The 17387-nt window shown below is 42.8% G+C and overlaps 1 long non-coding RNA gene across 1 annotated transcript; it reads left to right on the forward strand.

Annotated features, from left to right (window-relative positions):
* The first annotated feature begins 378 nt into the window (after nucleotides 1-378).
* Nucleotides 379-15832, forward strand: LOC125349929. The gene is made up of 3 exons (XR_007210656.1): nucleotides 379-413; nucleotides 3831-3899; nucleotides 15690-15832. It is a non-coding gene; the product is annotated as an uncharacterized LOC125349929 (long non-coding RNA).
* The last annotated feature ends 1555 nt before the right edge of the window (nucleotides 15833-17387 follow it).

Below are 17387 nucleotides of genomic sequence, written 5' to 3' on the forward strand. Positions count from 1 at the left end.
GAGCATCTGAGGTATTTCCCTAACAGTAATCTCTTTGGACTCATATGCCTGGGGTTACCAAGGGCCTATTACACTATAGAGGGTTTTGTGACAATTACCTCTCTCTATGTTGGGTATTTATTAAGCTATGTTGCCTTTGGACCTTGCTCCAAAGAAAAACTCTGTCCCAGGGATTCTAAACTCACATCATCAAAAATAGAGTGTTGCACCCTCTTACAGTTTTGAGAGCTCTGCTTATGGTTAATGAAATAATTTTTGTATGAGATTTGCTTAGTCATTTTAATTAATCTAATACTTGGTTTTCTGACTTCTAGAATCTCAATTAATGAAAAAGTATGAAAGCTTGCCCTCTCCCACTCCAGAAGAAAAACAGCAAGAACAAATAGAAAGACCAAATCAGCTTACAAGACAAGGTACACTCAAGGGAAGAAATTGTCTTTTTTTTATAACAGCTAACTCTAAATTTTAATTAAATATTTAGATTAAATTGCCAGATATGCATTTAGAGTCCTCTGTCTCGTGGTTGATGTGAGAATACAGAGAGACATTAAGGAAGTGAAGGCTACATAAATTGTTGAAAGGAAAAGAGCCAAGAATCTGAAATGCCAAGACATACAAAGCCAGATCAAAATGAGGGAAAGCACATAATTCATAATCTAAAAACTTACAGGAAATATCCCTTTAAGGTATGAAGAGGAAAATTAAATCAGATTTCAAAAATGACTCATGAATAAAGGTTGGTTAAAAACAAATGGCCATTTATTCAGAAACGTTATTGGCTCAGTCATTCAAGATGAAAAGATTCTAAAAATTTACTATAGAACAATTTTCACATAGTTGGCAACCTTGTATTGTATCTTTATATATTTTAACAGGATAAGTTTCATGTTATATGCATTTGCTCAGTCAAAGAAGGAATGGAGGGAGAGAGGGAAGAAATAAGGGAGAAAGGGAGGAAAGGAAAGAAGGAAGGAAGACTTATTAAGTGCTAAGGATATTTAAAATTAAGCCAACCAAGGCTTCTACTCTTGAAAGTACTTAAAATTTAGCATTTGATATAGTAAAGCAAAGAAAAAAATTACACTACAGAGATATCTTAATTTGTTTGGGCTACCATAGCAAAATACCATAACTGAAGAGACTTATAAACAACTGAAAATTATTTCTCAATGTTTAAGGGGCTAGACAGTCCCAAATAAAGGCATTAGCAGATTCAGTGGGCTGTCAAGGCCTGTTTCCTTGTTCATAGATGGCATCTTCTCATAATGTCCTCATGCAGTGAGAAAGGACAAACACATTCCCTTGAGCCTGTTTTATAAGGGAGTAATCCCATTCAGAAGGGTCCCTCCCTCATGACCTGATCACCTCCCAACAGACTAACAATGAAGTGACATAGAATCACACTGGCATTGAAGTTTCAACATTTAAATTGGAGTGGGGGTAGGGCACAAACATTCAGACTCTATCAAAAAGGAAGTACTATCAAAGAAAGAGGCCCAGGGTGTACAAAGGACTGTGAGTGTAGAGATAGTTTATTGTCACAGTATTTTCAATAGCCAAATTATGGAATCTGCCTAGATGTCTACCAATAGATGAGTGGATAAGAAAAATGTGTATAATATATGCACAGCAAAGAAATTAATTATGTTGTTTGCAATGAAATAAGTAAAATAGGAGATGATTTGTGTTCATCAAAACAAGTTAGACTCAGAAAGACAAATACTGTGTATGAAAATGTGTGCAGAATCTAAAAGGACATAAACAAAATTGAAGGACCATTTACAGGCAGAGTCAGTGCAGAGAGGAAATGTTGGGGCAAATATGATCAAATTATATTGTAGACATGCATGAAAATATAGTAAAAACTCATCTAAAAATAAAAATACTATGTAAAAAAGGAGAGGGAAAGAGAAGAAAAGAAGGAAGGAAAGAAAGGAGGGGACGAGGGAAGGAGGGAGGGAAGGAAAGTGGAAGGAAAGGACATAGGCTCAGGGTATAAGAGGAGCATATAGGAGTCTCCTGCCATAGACTGAGTGGGTTAGGAAAGACTTTCCAGAAGAGTTGACATGAGACCTTATTCTAGAAAGATGAGCAGGAACCACTTATGTGATTCAGAGAAAAGGAAGGGCAAGGGTATGGCAAGGTGGAGGAAGGTGGTGAAAGGCTTTTCAGAGGCAAAAACATGGAGGAGGAGGCACTTGAGGTAATCAAGGCATTTCCAGAAATATAAGCCTGGGGCATTAAAAATTGCTTTCAGAAGACAGTAAGATCTGAGTTACAGTGTGTGGTTTGCCTGGTTGGGAATCAATATGGCCAGTGGGATGATGGGACAAAACAGGAAATAGATGGGGTCAGGATTGCACTGAGAAGATTGTCTTTGCCTCTGAAAGAGGACTATTTCTCAGCTCAAATTACTGTCCAAAAGAGCACTGTCGACTTAGCTCCTGCTCTAGCAGATCTCTATTCAGAGGTTCAGTCAGCAACACCATGTCTCTAGGTGTCTAAGTAGTAGAAAATGTCAGAAAAAATCAGACTATGACACTGGTTTCAGCTGGTAGAAGTGGTTCCTGCTTGTCAGATGAATCTTAAAATCAAATATAAAGGCTAAGCACCAGTGGCTCATGCCTGCCTGTAATCCTAGCTACTCAGGAGACTGAGATCCCAAGGATCTCAATTTGAAGTCAGTCTAGGCAGAAAAGATGCATGAGACTCCATCTCTGAAATAACTAGCAAAAGGCTGGGGTGAAGGCTTGGCTCTGGTGATAGAGCAAAAGCGGGACAAATCCCTGAGTTCCATCCTTGGTATGGGGGAGAGAGAGAGAGAGAGGGAGAGAGGGAGAGAGGGAGAGAGGAGAGAGAGAAGAGCGAGAAGAGAAAGGGGAAGGGAGGGAGGGAGAGAAAGAGGAGAGGGGAAGGGAAGGAAGGAGGGAGGGAGAGAAGGAAGGAGGAAGGGAGGGAGGAAGGAAGGAAGATAAAGGGGAGAAGAGAGAAAGGGGAGGGTAAAGGAGGGAAGAGGGAAGGAAGAGGCAGGAAGGGAAGAAAAGGAAAAAGGGAAGGACAGGGAGGGAGATAGGAGGGAGGGAAAGAAAAAGGGAGGGCAAAGGGGAAAGAGGAGAAAGAGGGACAGGCAGGCAGATATTAACCATATGTGAGTGTGAATTTATGTGTGTAGGGGTGTATATATATACATATGTATGTCGTGTGTATGTGTGTGTGTGTGTGTGTGTGGTTAATGAGATCGTTAGTCACTAACATTTTACCATTGGACTAGAGTGAGAATAGAATAGAAAGAAAAAGGCAAATAAAAAAGATTTTTTTAATTATCTTAAGTAGTTGTTCAAAAGTTTCAATTAAATATGTCATTTGATAGGGGCTAGGGATATGGCCTAGTGGCAAGAGTGCTTGCCTTGTATACATGAGGCCCTGGGTTCAATTCCCCAGCACCACATATATAGAAAACAGCCAGAAGTGGTGCTGGGCTCAAGTGGCAGAGTGCTAGCCTTGAGCAAAAAGAAGCCAGGGAAAGTGCTCAGGCCCTGAGTCCAAGCCCCAGGACTGGCCAAAAGAAAAAAGAAAAAAAAAAACATGTCATTTGATGAGTACAAAGCAAAAGAAACACATTTTTATTAATTATTGACAAGAAGAGATTGTAAAATGGTATTCTTGTACTTTTTTGCTTGATTCACGTGAACATTAAAGCCTGTCCTGAGACTGTGTTTTTTTACTGATGAATCTGCACAAAGACCCTATATTTGAAAAAAAATACTGACTTACAATGTGTCACAGATGGTTGGTTATATTCTAACCCAACACATTTTCCTCAACTTTAGTTTCAGATACTAAAGAAAGCATATACTATGATCTCACAGATGAAGAAAAAGAACAAAATTTTTCAGACGGTAAGTCAATGGCACCCTAATGGAGCTCTCTGAAGGACACGTGGCCATGGCTCACTTGGCCCGTGTGGGTCAGCTTAAGAGGCGGTGATCTGAAGAACTTAGCAGCCAAAGTAATGTTTAAGTCAATGTTTCTTTTCTTACACTCTACAAGCACTTTGGAAGAGGAATAAAAAATACCCCCTCTTGGGGCTGGGGATGTGGCCTAGTGGCAAGAGCGCTTGCCTCGTATACTTGAAGCCCTGGGTTCGATTCCCCAGCACCACATATACAGAAAATGGCCAGAAGTGGCGCTGTGACTCAAGTGGCAGAGTGCTAGCCTTGAGCAAGAAGAAGCCAGGGACAGTGCTCAGGCCCTGAGTCCAAGGCCCAGGACTGGCAAAAAAAAAAAAAAAATACCCCCTCTTTTGTATATGAAACTGAAAGTTTGTCCCATTCAAACTTGTCCTGTTATGCCAAGTCGCAAAACGACCACCAAGAAGACCACCGAGACTCAGACGTTTCGAAATGCAAAAGCAAGGCAAAGCTTTATTCAAGTGGGCCGCAGCTCGAGCCTCGTCCTATACTCCAACACAGCGGAGGTTAGGAGGAAGCCCCGAGCTGCGATTTCACAGAGCTTATAAAGGCAAAAAACAAAGTTACAGCAATCAGGTGTTCAAGCAAGATTAGGACACGGGTGCAAATCTGATTGGCTCAGGGCTCGAGGCATTCTGGAGGCGGTTAGAGTTAAGCATTCCCAGTCCTTAGAGTTCTTGACCAGCTGGGCCCTAATAAGCTTGTCCTGGGTTTGCTCACAGGGCCTGCTCATCTCAGGTTTGCATGGTAAAGTGGGGCCTGACTTCAAAATGACTTTAGTCTGGCTCTTCATTTTCCCCCTTTTCTCTTTGGAACCTTGGGAGCCAATCATGGCTCCCTTCTGTCCATTTCAATGGCTTGCATGTCTAGGGGATGATATAGAGATAAGGCATGGGCCAATAGGGCCCAAAGTAGTAACAAAAAACAACTCTGGTCCCTTGGTTTTAAAGGGGGGCTGATGGGTGAAGATCATCCATCTTCTGTAGCTTCTTCAGGCTGACTGAGGGGGGTTGACTTTATCTAGCCAGGAACCTATAATCTTAGTCTACTTTACCAATGGACTGCAAGATTACTTCAAACTGGAAATTAACTTTCAGCTATACAGACTTCTTTTTGAGCTACAGCAGTGTAGCCTTTTACCATTAGCTGTATAGGGTTTAGGGTCCAAATGTCAGCAACAAAATAATACATAGAATGGTAAACTTCTCAGCTGTGCTCTAAGGGTCGGGTGGCTATATCCGTATTCCTGAGCAAGCCCAAAACTACCAATGCCTTCTTGCTTGCATGGGACTTTACAGGACTCCTGCTCGTTCAGGTTTGGGTTCGAGTGATCTGGCACATCCCAGTTGCCTGTGGCCAGATCACATAAGTCTACTACCAAGTCTGGCACCAAGTTCCTAAGGGGGCTTCCTTAGTTGCTAAAATAAGGGGTCACCCCACTTTGGAGTGAGCTGCTAAAATAGCATCAACATCAGCCGGGGTAGCAAGAAAAGAAGGCAAAATGAAAATTATAACAATATTCAGTCTAACTTTCTTTTCTTGAGGCGAAGGCAAAGTGGCTGAATCGGGTGCTTGGAGACCTCCCATGTTCCACCATGGTAGTCTTCATCCAGGGCAAAGGGGTCAGCTAGCCTGGCGTGGGACCAATGGACTCAAGTAGTGATGCCATCTACCTTGAGGGCGGTGGGAGTAGTCAGTAGCACCACGTAGGGTCCCTTCCACCATGGTTCTAAGGATTTGGGGTTATGCCTCCAGACGAACACCCAGTCCCCTAGTCTGAATAAATGGGGGGTAGGGACAGAAGTGGAATTATATAATGCCTTAAGTTGGGGCCACATACTCTTGTGTGCGAGCTGCAAATAATCAAGTTTACACAGAAATTCAGTATCATCCAAATCAGCAAGCAATTCAGTCTGAAGGTAGGGATAATGGGCGGGGGTACCCATACATTATTTCAAAAGGAGTAAAGCCAAGCTGATAGGGAGAATTTCTTACTCTAAGCAGAGCAAAAGGAAGGAGTGACACCCAGTCTGCGCCATTCTCTAAGGCCAATTTAGTTAAGGTCTCTTTTAGAGTCCCATTCATTCTCTCTACCTGTCCTGAACTCTGGGGTCTATAAGCACAATGCAATTTCCAATCCGTCCCCAGTGCAGCGGCTATTCCCTGACTTACTTTTGAGACGAAGGCCAGTCTGTTGTCCGACCCAATGGTGGATGGGAAGCCATACCTGGGTAGGATTTCTTCCAGGATCTTCTTAGCCACTATATTCGCTGTCTCATGCTTTGTTGGATAGGCTTCAACCCATCCTGAAAAGGTGTCTACAAAAACTAGCAAATACTTGTATCCAAATTTTCCAGGTTTAATTTCTGTGAAATCTACTTCCCAATACACGTCTGGCCTATCCCCACGGAGGCGAGCTCCTTTAGTAATTGGTTGATTGGGGGTGTTGGTGAGCTGACAGGCCTTACAATTTTTAACAATATTTTCAATAAGTTGATCTCCTTGTCTAATTTTCTCTTTGGAGTGTCGAAGCAAGTCCTGCATTCTTCAGGTTCCCATGTGAGAAGCTCAGTGGATTCTCTTAAGGATCCCCTTACCCAGCCCTTGTGGCAAGATAAGTTTCCCTTCACAAGTTTTCCACCAGTCATTGTTTCCTTCTCTGTCCAGGGGTTTGTGGGCCATGGGAATTTTCTTTATCCACTCCAAGTCTTCTTGGGAATACTGGGGCACAGGAGGCAAAGCTCGTGGCCCTGGGTCTACTAGAGTCAATACTTCTACTCTGGGCTGGAGGGCTGCTTCCTTGGCTGCCTGGTCAGCCACATTATTCCCTCTAGTCACTGAATCAGCTCCCTTTTGATGACCCAGACAGTGCATAATGGCAATTTTTTCTGGTTCCCATAGGGCCCAGATGAGGCTTTCTTTTTTTTCTTTTTTCTTTTTTTGGCCAGTCCTGGGCCTTGGACTCAGGGTCTGAGCACCCTCCCTGGCTTCTTCCCCCTCAAGGCTAGCACTCTGCACTCTGCGCCCCTTCTGGCCGTTTTCCGTATATGTGGCGCTGGGGAATTGAACACTCTTGCCACTCGGCCATATTCCCAGCCCCTGGATGAGGCTTTCTTGATTGCCTCAAAGGCTTTTTTCATCTGCTCAGTCCAATGAAACTCTGGGAGGTTTTTGGTGGCTTCATATAGAGGCTTGGCCATCTCAGCAACCCAGGTATCCACAGCCAGCAAAAGCCTGCTGTTCCCAGGAACTCCCTGACTGTCTGGCTGACTTAGGCACAGGGATTTTTAGCACAGTCTCTTTACGTGCATCCGACAACCAACGCTTGCCCTCTTTTAATATGAAGCCCAGATAGGTGACTTCAGGTTTACAAATTTGTGCCTTTTAACATTCTAGCTTGTAAAAGCTTTTTCCTGACTGGCTGGGGACCTAAAAAAATGCCTACATTACCTTTGCAGGCCTTTAACAGATCTGAATAAGGACACAATCTCAGGTCTACAAGCTTTCTTTCCTGAACAGGTGTACCAGCTCAAAATTCACTGCCAGTTAAGGCTTTGAGCACATGCAGAGGGTTGGGATCGTTAAACTATCCTCTCATTTGACAAATTTACCCTTACTACCCACTATCACAGATGACTGGCAAGTTCCTGCCCAGTAGACAGACATGGCATTAGAAAGGCATGCTTACGAACTATTCTTCTAGGACTTCCCAGCTTTGATTAACTTTTGAAAGGCCGAACAGGAGTGACTCTAGGATCTGACAACATCTCTACCAGCCAAGCAGTGGCTTACTGCCTCTGGATGCTCCATCTCTTTTGTCCCAGGAGTGACTTTTCACTGGACTTGAACTCAGGGCCTGAGTGCTGTCCCTCAGCTCTCCAGCTCAAGACTAGCACCCTACCACTTTGAGCCTTAAAGCAACTCACAACTCTGTTCACAGCACTTCTGCTGGCCAACTAGAGATGAAGACTCTCACAGGGACCTTTCTCTGCCCGGGCTGGCTTTGAACTGCAGATTTCATATCAATGAGTCTTACAAGAGGCCACTTTACTCCAATTGAAAGCAACAAGGTGGTCCACACAGAAGTAGGTTTTAAGCATGCTCTTACCTGGAACTTGTTAAGGGCCAATGTTAGATCTTGATGAACTTGTAGGAATCATCTGTCCTTCTCTGTGAGCCTGCTGGAAACTGTTACCAAAAACCTACAAACAAACTGGAATGGCAATTAAACATTTTGGTAGCCATAATTCTCCTTTTCTCACTTTGCAATAATCATTTAGGACAATTTTACTTCCAAATTTTTTATCTAGAAATGAATGTATTCTTGATTTCCAAAGCCTTTTTACTAACCTCTGCTTTAACACTAACACTTTAGCTTTTAGCTGCATTGGAAAAACTCTGAAGCTTACAGACGTTCTGAAACCAGGTGCCGCCCTTTGCCTCCGGGCTGCTTGTTTTAAAAGAGACTTTTTTTTTCAGTCCCAGTTACCACATGGCATGAAGACCTTTGAACGCAAATGACAATTTTTCCTTAATGCAAGAATTACAATTACAAAATTAGAAATACTTATCCATTTAGCTTTCCCATAAATTAGTGAGAAACGTTAGTCCATTTTGCTATTTCTTCCTACATACATAGAGTTAATGAGAGTTTACTTCTATCCCCATTAGTTTAATATATATCCTTTAAAATCCAAATTACAAAAATAGCATAGGAATCAAATCACATCAGATAAATAAACTTTTTAACCATTTAAAAAACTTTTTCAATTCTTAGTACCTCTCAAGGGGCAGTTTTAGAAATTCCAGTCAAGTCATTTTTACCACCAGGTTTCCAAAGTTCACCTGACAACAAAAGAGACAAAAGAAAGGCCTCCATTGGCCTGTCCTACCAAATGGCCTATCTCCAGCCTACTCCTCAGAGCTTGATGAACTGTCTTGGTGCCAGCTTGTCCTCTTCCACTATCAATGGATGCCCCCTTATGGCTGTCCCACCACGTGGATTCCCTCCAGGGCCTGTGCCACCAGGTGGGCTGGCTAAGCTGCACCTTTGCCACATCACCCCTCACTCCTGTGGATAGGCACACAGGCCCATCCCAGGTTTTTCCTGTCCTTTCCTATTGGTGTTTGACTGAGAAACCCAAGCATTTTTTTTAAACAGTGATAAACCTTTACATCCAAATTTCTGACACTTAGCTCTTTTTTTTAAACATTTTTTAAACTATAGTTCCTCTTTAAAACAATGCAATAATCCTTTAAAGCATTTGGTAATGCCCAAACTTGATGACCATTTGAATTTAAACTTAAACTCACTCAATTTTACATCATACTAACAGTCTTGAACATGTTCACGCTCACTTGCACACACACACACATACATATTTAAAAGATCTTAAAGCACGCAAAATAAACATCGGCCATACATTTCCAGTGGCAATAGGTATTTTTTTTGTCAATCTTACTCCTGCAACACCCAATTTTTAAGACAAAGCTTTTAACAAATGATTTTAGCATTCTCCAGCCTCATTTTCCAGGGCTTGATAGTCTTAGTAAAACATTTTAGCACACCAAATAATTTTCTGCTGAAGAAGGCTGGGTGGGGGGTCCCCCAGAGTTCTTTTTGTGGACACACACACTGATTGTGAGCTGTCGCCTGTACATCTTATGCAGGTTTGACACAGAAGAGACTGTCAGAATCACAAACAACACAGACAACAGCGCTGTGCAGTGGGGTCACTCCCTGACACCTGCAGGTGGATTGGGCTGCGCCCCCCCCCCCCCCCACCGCGTCCGCCCCTGTTGGCGGCTGCGGGTCAGGACTCAGGGCTGACACGTCCGTGTCCTGGGCTGCCGGCGCTGGCGAGTTGACTGGGCGGGACCCTCCGGAGCGGAGGGCACAGCTGAAACATTTTCCTCAGAGTCCTCCTCTTGTAGAGTTAACTGGGGTGGGGAGTATGGAGGGGGAAACATTTCCTCCTCCGTGTTTCCTCCCTGGAGGACAGGTGGGTACAATTTCTTCTCTTCCTTCTTGGTTTCTCTCATATCTGGATGGCCCAAACGAGAGGTGTAGATTAGGCATTGCAAAGTCCTGATCTTACCTATGTCAAAGCTCCCCTCAGGTGGCCAATTAGCTCCCTCAGAGGTGGGCCATTCTGACTTGCACAGGGTGATCCACTTTTCCTTCTTAAGGGCCACACCTTGGTTCTGAGCTATCTCCTTAACCTCCATCCAGTGAGCTAGGATCAAGTCTAGGGGGCTAGATGGAGGTTCCCAACATAGAAAGTTACCCATAGCTCTGATCAGATGTTCAGTCCAAAAGGCTACAAAAAACAAAACAATTAATACAAAAGGAGGAAAACAGACATGTCGGGCTTTCTATCTCCCGTGTAACCCCTTTCACCCTCACGCACGAGCTGCCTGACCTGCAGGTAGTAATGCTGGAGTGAGGGTTACGTGAAAGCCTCGAACCCATATGTGAACGCGAAGACGCCCTTCCTCCCCTTTGACTCACTAAGAACAAAGGCGCAAGACACGAGGGCTACTTTGGGGAAAGCTTCTTGGATTTCCGTTTAATAAAGGGAAGGGCAAATACATTTATAGCAGTAATGACGGTGGGAAGGGGAGGGACTTGGAGTGCCTAGCTAGGCATAGTGATTGGCTAATAAGCTACCCATCCAAGAGCGACACCCTAAGACCTCCTCCAAGGTTAATGTCATGTCCCATAGGGTTCCCCTCCCCCTGGGTTCGGCTGGCGCCATTATGATATCACATGTGGCCGAGGCAGAAGGCAGGGCTGGTTTGCTACCCCAGAAGGGGGTAGGAGTGGCTAACAGCCAAGCAGCCCCAGGGCTGGAGAAGAGGCAGGCCTCTCAGGACTGCCCCCTTAAAGGTACAGCCAGACCCCAACACACACAGGCCTGAGAAAAAGAAAAGCTACGAGTTGGAGATCTCCCAAGTTGGCCCACAACCTCCTGCAAGGGTGCAGAAGGAGTAGACCCAAGTTGGCCCACAACCTCCTGCAAGAGTGCAGAAGGAATGGACCCAAGTTCAAGGTGGGCGGGTTGAGCCTCCGTGAGAAGACCCTCCTGGTCAGTGCCGGCCAGAAACTGGACCGATTTGCACCCTACAAGGCGGGGTTCCAGGGGTCCCCCTTCAAGGGTGGAGGGTCTGAGGCATCCCCCAGCCCCTCCAGGATTGCAAGCACGTCTGCTTCGACAACCCCTTCAAGAAATACAAGTCGGAACAGCCATCCTCAAGGAGGAAGCAAAGCAGACAAACAGACAAGTGACAGGACAAGACAAAAGAACAGTGCTGTTTTCTTACCTTTGGAGTCTGGGGTCTTGGGCGTCTCTGGGGCTATCCCTGTTGAGCCCCCAACTGTTATGCCAAGTTGCGAAACAACCACCAAGAAAACCACCAAGACTCAGATGTTCCGAAGTGCAAAAGCAAGGCAAGGCTTTATTCAAGCGGGCTGCGGCTCAAGCCTTGTCCTACACTCTGATGCAGCAGAGGTTAGGAGGAAGCCCCGAGCTGCGATTTCACAGAGTTTATAAAGGCAAAAAACAAAGTTACAGCAATCAGGTGGTCAAGCAAGATTAGGACACGGGTACAAATCTGATTGGCTCAGGGCTCGAGGCATTCTGGGGGCGGTTAGAGTTCTTGACTGGCTGGGCCCTAATAAGCTTGTCCTTGGTTTGCTCACAGGGCCTGCTTATCTCAGGTTTGCGTGGTAAAGTGGGACCTGACTTCAAAATGGCTTTAGTCTGGCTCTTCAGTCCCAAAATGGTATTGCTCAGCCCTGGTTTATGCTTTTTGTCTTTTCCTTTTCTGTAAGTAGAAAACGGCTTCAGAAAGCTCAAAATAACCAATAGAGTAAGACAAAATCCTCCTCAGAAGACAAGACAGGTGAGATGACTAAATGAGCCAAGTTGGAATAGCCTCTCTCTCTCTCTCTCTCTCTCTCTCTCTCTCTGCCAGTCCTGGGGATTGAACTCAAAGCTAGGGCTCCATCACTTGAGCCACAGCACCACTTCTAGCTTTTTCTGCTTATGTGGTACTGAGGAATTGAACCCAGGGCTTCATGCATGTTAGGCAAGCACTCTACCACTAAGCCACATTCCCAGCCCCAAGTTGGAATTCTCTTCAGACATTAGGGGATTCCTCTTCCCTCTTCTTCTACTTCTTCCTCCTCTTCCTCTTCTGCCTCCTTCTTTTTTTCCTCTCTCTCATACATATATATGTTGCTATATATAGTTACATATACTACTATATATTACTATATATAGTAAATACTATAAAACAAATAATATATAATAAACACTTAAAGATATTCATGGAGATGCTTTATATTTTCTAAATCTACCTATAGAAAATACAGATAAATGTAATTATTTGCTCTGTTTCCAATTTATCCACACTTCTTTACCTGACTCTGTGCATAGAAGGAAACTGTCAGATGTGTAAGAATGTTGAAGGGGTTGTCATAGATCAAGATGCATTATATTCATATGGCAGATCCTTTGTAAAACTACATAAAGATAGTTATAAAAAAGAGAGGAAAAAAGGGAGGGGGAGGGAGGGGGCAAGCGGGAGGGAAGGAGGAAGGAAGGAAGGAAGGAAGGAAGAAAGGAAGGAAGGAAGGAAGGAAGGAACAAAGGAAAAGAAAGAAAACATCAAGTGCCAGTGATTTCTATTGTAATGCCAGAACTCCATGAGAGGTGGGGGATGGTAAAGAGTTGCTGTATTATGTTGTTTGGGCATCTGTTTGCCTTCATGGGATCATGGATCAGCCAACGTCTTAGACTGCACCTCTATGAAAAACATGCCCTGATATCCCGCAGTTCCTAACAAAGCAAGGCATTGAGAGAAACTTCAGAGTGGAAAGAACAAGATAGTAGAAAAGGAGAATATCTATCAAAATCAATGGGGTTTAACTATTTAAAACTATGTTTAAGTTTCTACTTCTGCAGTGAATCAGCAGTTTCAGATATGAGTCATCCCACTACCTCAACCAAGTCATCAGTTCAAGGACTCATAAATGGCACAGGGAAGACAGAATGTTCTTATTTTCTTTTTCTATAAATGACCTGGGTAGCAGAAGAATCCAAGTTTCCTTCTACTAAAATTCTCTTCACATCTTCCTCTGCATATCACAGGTATTCATCCTGTCTTGTCCATCTCTGGGAACTTCCCACTTCTATAACCAAGGCTATCACAGTGGGATCTAACCCTTGCCCCAGAATACATGGTTAGGTAAAGCACAGATATCACACAAACAGATAAGAGTCCAGATTAGCAAAGTATTTGAGTTGACCTAGTGTTTTATAAAAATAAGGCCAATGACTGGAACAGGCTTGAAAACCAATGGAACAGAATTGAAGACCCAGAAATGAACCCACAGAACTATGCCTACTTAATCTTTGATAAAACAATAGTTGGGAAGAAAGATAGCCTCTTTAACAAATGGTGCTGGCAAAACTGGTTCAACACATGCAACAGACTAAAACTAGATCCTTATATATCACCCTGCACCAAAATCAATTCCAAATGGATTAAAGACCTCAAAATCAAAACAGACACCCTGAAAACACTAAAGGAAGGAGTAGGAGAAACACTTGGGCTCCTTGGCACAGGATGGAACTTCCTTAACAAAGATCCAGAAAGGCTACAAATCTAAGAAAGGTTGGACAAATGGGACTGTATCAAATTGCAGAGCTTCTGCAAGGCAAAGGACATAGCTCGCAAGATAAACAGAAAGCCCACAGACGGGGAGAAGATCTTTATCGGCCATTCAATGAACAAAGGCGTCATATCTAAAATATATGCAGAACTGAAAAAATTACCATCCTCCAAAACAAAACCACAAAGAACCAATAGCCCCCTCATCAAGTGGGCTAAAGACTTACAAAGAGACTTCTCTGATGAGGAAATGAGAATGGCCAAGAGACATATGAAAAAGTGCTCTACATCACTGGCCATAAAAGAAATGCAAATCAAAACAACATTGAGATTCCATCTCACCCCAGTAAGAATGTCATATATCAAGAAAACTAACAATAACAATTGTTGGAGGGGATGTGGCCAAAAGGGAACCCTACTTCATTGTTGGTGGGAATGTAAACTGGTTCAGCCACTCTGGCAAGCAGTATGAAGATTCCTCAGAAGGCTAAATATAGAACTCCCCTATGACCCAGCAACCCCACTTTTGGGTATCTATCCAAAAAAACCACAAACAAAATCACAGTAAAGCCACCAGCACAACAATGTTCATCGCAGCCCAATTTGTCATAGCAAGAATCTGGAACCAACCCAGATGCCCCTCAGTAGACGAATGGATCAGGAAAATGTGGTACATATATACAATGGAATTTTATGCCTCTATCAGAAAGAATGACATTGCCCCATTTGTAAGGAAATGGCAGGACTTGGAAAAAATTATACTAAGTGAAGTGAGCCAGACCCAAAGAAACATGAACTCTATGGTCTCCCTTATTGGGAATAATTAGCACAGGTTTAGGCAAGTCACAGCAGAGGATCACAAAAGCCCAATAGCTATACCCTTATTATCACATAAGATGATGCTAAATGAAATGAACTCCATGTTATGGAAACAATTGTTATATCACAGTTGTAACTACTCTCAACGTCCCATGTGTATCTGTAGCTTCTACTATTGATGATATTCTTGTATCACCTTCCTGTGGTTATACACTATCTCTGTAATCTTATCTGAGTATATTGGAAACCGTCTATACTGGTATTAGAACTAGGAAATTGAAAGGGAATACCAAAATTGAGAGACACAGGGTAAAAAAAGACAACTACAAAAGCAATACTTGCAAAACTGGTGTAAGTGAACTCAATACCTCATGGGGGGAAAGGAAAAGGGGGAGGAGGGAGGAATGAGGGACTAGGTAACGAACAGTACAAGAAATGTATCCAATGCCTAACATATGAAACTGTAACCTCTCTGTACATCAGTTTGATAATAAAAATTTGAAAAAAAAATAAGGTGAATGTAGATTGCTTTGTGGGTGACCAAACAGGACAGTCACTCATGCCTTTACATTTTTACTTAAGTGTCCAATAAAAAGTTCTAATGCGGTTTCCATTTTGAGAATGTGCATACAATCTGTTGGACTTTGAAATAGGGCTGACTATAAAGAACTAGAATTTTTGCATTGAAATAATAGATGTGTACACCACTCAGAACAGTAAAAGAGTTTACAAAGACTGAACACAGAGAAGGCATAAGGTTAAGGAAGAAGCCAGAATTAGTTTTCCAGATGAAAATATCTAGTGAAAGTAATGTTTTATTTCCCCAAAGAATCTACCTCACAGTGTGCTCTCCTGACCATTGAGCCAGACTGAATGCAAGAGTCCGGTTGACCAAAGAAAGAGGCACAAAAGAGGGCTGGGAATATGGACTAGTGGCAAGAGTGCTTGCCTTGTGTAGATGGAGCCCTGGGTCCAATTCCCCAGCACCACATATATAGAAAATGGCCAGAAGGGGCGCTGTGGCTAAAATGGCAGAGGGCTAGCCTTGAGCAAAAAGAAGCCAGGGACAGTGCTCAAGCCCTGAGTCCAAGGCCCAGGACTGGCAAAAAACAAAACAAAACAAACAAAAAAATAACAACAAGAGGGACAAAAGACTACTAATAAAAAGGAACCTACTAATGTATTTTCAAATAGTCACCTCTTTTTTTCTTCCTTTTACAGACTCTGAAAGCAAAATTGACGAATACTAACAGCTCTAAATGGACCGAATATATTAATCTGGAACTATCACAAAGACCTGAGTGTGTTTAGGGAAGAATGATCTGGAAGACTTTATTTAGTCTTACATAGCATTGGCAAGGCAGTCAAAGAGCAACAGTGCAACAGGTTAAGAGTTCAACAACTTCGGTGTTCTCGTAGTTACTGCAATATGTTTGATTGCATTTCCTCAGTAATAGTTGATGCTTATTTCTTCTTTTGAAATTATATTAAAAATGTCAGTCCTTGTTGTCAGTCCTTGTGTCTCCCTGTACATCCTTCTAAGAAAACCTGCTTCCTTCTTTCTGTCATTGTGCCACATTAGTTCATGTGGCCTTTGACCTTGACTTTAACTGATCAAGCCAGAATCAATGCAATGACTCCAACCACAAACACCCAAAAACTTCTGACTGAGGCAGATGGATGAGTTACTGGTTCAAGTGAATAAGAGAAGACAGCTAAAACCTGCTCCTGTCTTGAGGGCTGGAAAAGTTTCTGACTGCAGGATGCACCCTGTGCTATTTTTCCTTGGATTTGTTTGGATTCACATAGCTGTCATTGCAACACATTTAGTTTTGACTGAATAGATCTCTAGTTCTTGACACAAGATAGGGTCTGAACAAACAAATTCAAAGGAAAAGCATATTTGTTACCATGAAATTGCATAGCTTAAGTAAAAATTAGTCTTTACTTAAAGTGATACTAGTCAAACCAATGTGCAATCTCAAGCTTAATAGGACCTGAGCAAATGTCATGTAGGAACTTTTGAAAACCCAGGAGTCTTGTTAAAAACTGCAGCTAGCTCTGCCTCCTCTATATTTTAATAGCCTCAAGGTGCCAATTGCTTGCTGAGATTCAAGAGAGTTTCAGGTGTTTCTGCAGTGCTTTCAGGGCATCACAATGAAATGGATAATTTCAAAACCATCACCGACTTTTGCTTATTTCCAAAGTCAGCATTTTATTTTGTGTTACTGTGAAAAAAGCTTGATGTGTGTTTTAGGGCATAAGATTGAACCCCAGTTCTACCACTTCCCTTGTCCCTCCATTGTGGTCTTGTGTTTTCACCCAGTTGGTACCCTCAGACCACAGTCTTCTAGTTCTGTCACTTGAGTAGCTTGGGATTGCAGGTATGTGCTACCATGCCTGGCACAGAAAAAAATTTAGTGTGGACTTAGGAGAAATAATTTCTCAATATTGTTAAAGCTGACGTGGTCAGGGAATAAGGGAAAGTAGAAAAATTAGAGCATGGTTTGGGTAAAGGCATTTATGTGGATAAATAATTGTTTTACTGGTCACTGAAGTATCAGTTCCATGGATATAAATCCTGGACCCTTAGCAGACACTATGTGTAGCTCTCAATTGAGCTTTGTTCCCATCTTCTTAACAAATCGAACCCTAATTTTGTTGCAATAGCCATGCAGGCCAGCACTAGACAATGGTATTGATATATCTAATCTAATGCTGCTTATTAGTGATTGGCCTAGAGACAGGCATGCAATCCAGTCTTGAAGAATACTATATAAGGACAAGTCTTCTGGGATATGGGTTGTGAGGGGTTGGATGAGAGGGAGATAAAGAAAGAGAGAGAGAGACAGAGAGAGAGAGAGGGAGAGACAGAGAGAGAAAAGATGGTATGAAAGAACAAAGTATGTGAGCTCCTTC

Source organism: Perognathus longimembris, chromosome 4, assembly GCF_023159225.1.
Source record: "Perognathus longimembris pacificus isolate PPM17 chromosome 4, ASM2315922v1, whole genome shotgun sequence".
Taxonomy (NCBI): domain Eukaryota; kingdom Metazoa; phylum Chordata; class Mammalia; order Rodentia; family Heteromyidae; genus Perognathus; species Perognathus longimembris.